Source organism: Pristiophorus japonicus, unplaced genomic scaffold (genome assembly GCF_044704955.1).
Source record: "Pristiophorus japonicus isolate sPriJap1 unplaced genomic scaffold, sPriJap1.hap1 HAP1_SCAFFOLD_35, whole genome shotgun sequence".
In the NCBI taxonomy this organism is placed as follows: Eukaryota; Metazoa; Chordata; class Chondrichthyes; family Pristiophoridae; genus Pristiophorus; species Pristiophorus japonicus.
This window is the reverse complement of record NW_027253324.1, coordinates 8,396,122-8,401,326: the sequence shown is the minus strand read 5'-3', so window position 1 is coordinate 8,401,326 and position 5,205 is coordinate 8,396,122.

Genomic DNA, 5,205 nt, shown 5'->3' with positions numbered 1-5,205 from the left:
GAGGGGAGGATGCTCCAGTGGACCACAAACGTCGATATTGACAGGTTGGACCGAATAGCCTGTTTTTGCATTGAATATCTTATGTAATCGTAAGAAGTCGACACCCATGGGTCCAATTCAAAAGTCAACTTCTCTCAACTTTCAGACCTAGAGGGAAAACACTGATTAATATTCCTGGCCTAGGGTGTTTCAAAAATATATCAAAATTGATGCTCTTTAAAACCAAGCTTTGGGGCATCTGCCGTAAATTCTCTTTTATGTGGCTCCGTGTCAGCGTTATTTGATTTGTCTGAAGCATTTGTGGAGCGCCGTGTGACGTCTTACTCTATTAAAGGCGCTACATAAATGCAAGTTGTTGTTGTTGTAGTATTTACATCATTGACTCCCTGTTTCAGGTTTCAAAGAAAACGTGCTAGTTGAGAAGGCATGTGGCATACTTACCTTTATTAGCCGAGGTATATTGTACAAGAACAGTGAAGTTATGCTTGAGCTTTATAAAACATTACTTGGGCTACAGCTAGAGTACTGCGTAGACGTCATTGCAGGAAATATGTAATTGCTCTAGAGAGGGTTCAAAAGAAATTTACGAGGATGTGCCTGGACTGGGGAATTCTAGCTATGAGTAATGATTCGGTAGGCTAGGTTTGTTTTCATTGGAACATAGGAAGCTGAGGGGAAACATTATTGATGTGTTCAAAATTATGAGTGGTAGAGAGAGACTGGACAGGAAGGACCTATTTTTCTGAGCAGAATGGTCAACAAACAGGGGACATAGATTTAAAGTCATTGGCAGCAAGCTTAAAGGGGAATTGACGGGAAATTTCTTCAACCAGAGCAAGTTGGGAGTCTTGAACTCACTGCATGAAATGGTGGTTGAGGCAGAAACCCTCACCGCATTGAAAACACGCTTGGATATGCACTTGAAGTGTAATAACCTACAGGGCTATGGACCAAAAGCTGGAACATGGGATTCCGCTGGATAGTTCATTGTTGGCCGTGTTGATCGGATGGGCCGAAATATCCATCTTCCATGCTGTAAATAACTATGATTCTATGATTCAGTTCTAAGCGAGGATCTAACTACAGATAAGCCGGATGTGGAGACTTTACGAGTAGAATTAAGAGATAGGAAAGGATTTAAGACAATAGTGGGAGTTGTGCATAGGCCCGCTCGTCGCAGCTGTGAAGTACTAGAATATATAAATTTGGAGATTGGACAAGCGTGTCGTCAAGACAGTGTGGTTTTAATAGGGGATTTAAATTTTCATACATATTGGGATAATCGGACTAGCACCTGTCAGAAAGATTTTTCTCCTTAGAATAGAAAACGCTTAGAGGCGATTTCTGACATAAGTTCAAAATTATGATGTATTTTGATAGTTAAAAAGGAAAAAGCTTTAAAATGTCGCATTTAATGTGATAAAATCTCGATAAACCAAATGGTTTATGAGACCGACGCCTGACCACTTGCCCACCGCACCCAGAAAATCTCGTACTTTGTCCGCTAGCAAGGACACGATGGGCTCAATGGTTTCCTTCTGTGCTGTAAATTTCTATGGTTTTTTGGTTCAGTCACTGAGGTGATGTTACTACCAATATGCTGTTATAGAAGGAGTTCCAAGATTTTCACCACGCCACAATAATGGAAAGGCGATATTTTTCCTGGTTTATTATCTGCGGAGTTGATACTAGAGTTGGAAAAATCAATCTTCACCGTACATGCCCACTTCTGACTTGATGATGAAGGGCAGGTCATTGATGAAACAGGTGAAGATGAACTCCTGCAGCGATATCCTGGGCTGAGATGATTTGCATCGAACACCCACAGCCATTTTCTTTTAGGCTAGGTATGTCTCCAGCAGTGGAGATTAACCCCACCATGACTTCAACGTTCGAAGCCTCCTTGGTGAAACATTCGGCAAAATGCTGCTTTGATGTCAAGGACAATCACTCTCACCTCATTTTAGAATTAATCACTTTTGTCCATATTTGGACCAAGGCTATAATGACGTCTAGAGGCTGGGGGTCCTGTCGGAACTCAAAATGAGCAACGCAGAGCAGTTGGATCATCCTACGTTCGTGAAAGATGCTATGGGAATGCAAGCTCGTGCCTTTCCTGTTTGAAAACAGCGCACACTTGCATGATGTATATTTGTAGGATCAATTGGGTCATCGAGCTGAAATCCTACTCCTACCTTCCTCTTTGCACAGCCCCTATCAGGGCGTCAAAGCATTCCACGTTTTAAAATGTCAGTGTTAAAAAAATTGTTTCATTCTATATTTCTTACAGATAAAGAAGGCACAACAGGCAGCCAGATATCCCAGTTTGCCGATGATGCAAATATTGGTGATATAGTAATTCGTACAGACGTTAGCGTATATTTATAAAGATATACTGATAGATTAAATGAATGGACGATTCAGTGGCAGATAGTTTACAAACTGGTAATTGTGTGGTCACCCATTTTAGATCACAAAGTTTATATCCGAGTATTAATTAAATGGAGCACAGCTCGGAACAATGGATTTCCAAAGTGGTTTGCAGTCCCAGTGCGCATTCCGCTAAAATGCAGTAGCAAGTTAGGAATATATTCGAAAAAACAAATGGCATGTTAAGCTTTATAACTAGGGTTTAGACGATAAAGCATTGGAAGTTTTTCTTCAACTGAACAGAGATGTAGTTAGACTATATCTGGAGTACTCTAAGTTATAGAATATAATAGATTCATCGAAGTTTACAGCATGGAAGGAGACAATTTCGGCCGATCCTGTCCACGCCACGGTTATCCAGCCTCATCACACATTCCACCTTACGCTCCATAACCCTGCACGTTACGGCACTTCAGGTGCACATCCAAATACTTTTAAAATGTGCTAAAAGTTTCTGCTTCTACCACTCTTTAGGTAGTGCGTTTTACACAACCACAACTATCTGCGTGTGGAAATTTCCCATCACATCTCCTGTAAACCTTCTCTAATTACTATAACTGTATGGCCGCTGGTTGTTGAGCACTCTGTTAAGGGAAAAAAGCCGTTTCTATCCAATATATCTAGTCCCCTGAAGGGCACGGACCCGTAGAATTGATAGGCTGGATTGAAGTACTCACCAGAATGGTGCCAGGGTGCCACGGGTTAAATTATTAGGAGAGATTACATGAACTAGGCCTGTACTCCCTGGAATATAGAATGTTAAGTGGTGATTTTATTGAGATTTTTAAGGTTTTGAAATGAATTGATAAGATAGATGGAGGTAAAGCTTTTTTCACCGTTCGTGGGGGAGTTTACGACAAGAGGACATAATGTTAAAATCAGAGACAGGCTATTCGGCAGAGAAGTTAGGAAAATCTTCTTCGCGCAAAGGGTGATGGATTTATCATCTATAAAAAGCAGGATAGACTAGCTCAATTAAAAATGTTAATTTTAGTTTGATAGTTTTTGCTAGACATTGGTTAAAATGATGTGGAGCCAATGCAGATGGATGGAGTTATGATAGAGCTCAGCCAAGAATTAACAGAATGGTGAATAGGCACAAGGGCGGAATAGCCTAATCCTGTTCCTTTGTTCAGTCAATTGGCAGAACACGTGTTATAAATAAATAAACGTTGTCTTGAAGGGAGAATTAAAAATATATAATTTGCAGAGATTATGGAACGCTTATACGCTTTAATAACAAACAAGCATTAAGTCTAATTCTGAAACCAGTTAATTGAACATTTACTTGGAGTGGATTGGAACCCACGCAGGCATGCATCAGTTGGATTTTAATTCCAACGCCTTAACAACTCGGCGATCTGGTCATGGGCATGCTGCAGTGCAGTGCTTGAAAACTTGGCAAATCGCTTGGAGACACCAAATTTAGTTTTAAGCCCAGAGCAAACTACACGTCCGCATTCTCTGCAAAGATGGGAGGATAAATATCTTGTAAAACTGTGGGTGGTGAAAAGCTGAACTGCAAAATACAGCACTTAGGCAAATAACGCATTGAACTGGTCGTCCGTAACTAGACAACAAACCCCCTTGCATTAACCCACAGAACATGTAATCTTCCCGTCAACACTGAACATCTTTGAATGAATAATGTTAAAATGCACGTCAACGACCCAGTATCAGCAATCTCAGACTAAACCAGCGCTTAAGGGATAACTCATAATGTATGGAGTAAACTGCTAGGGGGGCGATGGAGAGAGTGACAGAGAGAAAGTCATATTTGGACGGATAAACAGATCCCCAATGAGAAAAGCATACAGAAATTGACTGCAACTGAGATAGACATAAAGCGACACTGACACACAGAAAGAAAGTTAGAATCAGACAGAAATAGAATGAATGATAGAGAGAGAAAAAGAGAACCATCACACTAAATGTGAGAAAATCCCTGCCGGCACGGCCCGGAATTAAATCCGTGAGGTTGACAGGTGAAAATACAAGCTCACTGAGAGAGAGGATTGTAGCATCACAGAAGCATGGGATGAAACACTTTCCCCAGAGCTCGGCAAACTGTTCGCTATCAACCATTTACCCAGTTCCCTTCTAGAGGTGGTCATGCCGCAGCTTAAGAGCTTGCAGGTAGAGTGGGAGTGGGTGATCAGCAGACAGAATAGGAGGACTAGGCAGGTAGTGCACGAGCCCCCGAGTCCATCTCGCTCGCAAGCAGATATTATCTTCTGAGCATCGGTGTGGACATAGTGCCTCTGGCGAGTGCAGCCAGATCCAAATCCACGGCACCGAAGGTGGTTCAGCTGCACAGGCGAGGAGAGAGAAGAATGGAAGAACTATAATGGTCGGGGTTTCAATAATCAGGGGAGCAGACAGGCGTTTCTGCCACCGCAGACGTGACACCAGAATAATATTTTGCCTTCCTGGAGGCAAGGATGTCACCGAGCGGCTGCAGCGCATTCTGATGGAGGAGGGTCATCAGCCAGAGGTCAGTCTCCATACTGTTACCAATGACATAGGTAGAAAGAGGGGTGATTTCTGCAGGCAGAGTTTGGGGAGCTACGAGATCGTTAAAAAGTAGGACCAGAAAGGTAGTAATCTCAGAATACTCCAGGTGCTACTAACTAGTTACTCGAGAAATAGGAAGATAGAGCAAGTGAATGCATGGCTGGAGAGATGGTGCAGGAGGGAGGGTTTAATTTCCTGAGACATTTGGACTGCTTTTGTCGGAGTTGGGACCTGTACAAGCCGGACGGATTGCACCTCAAC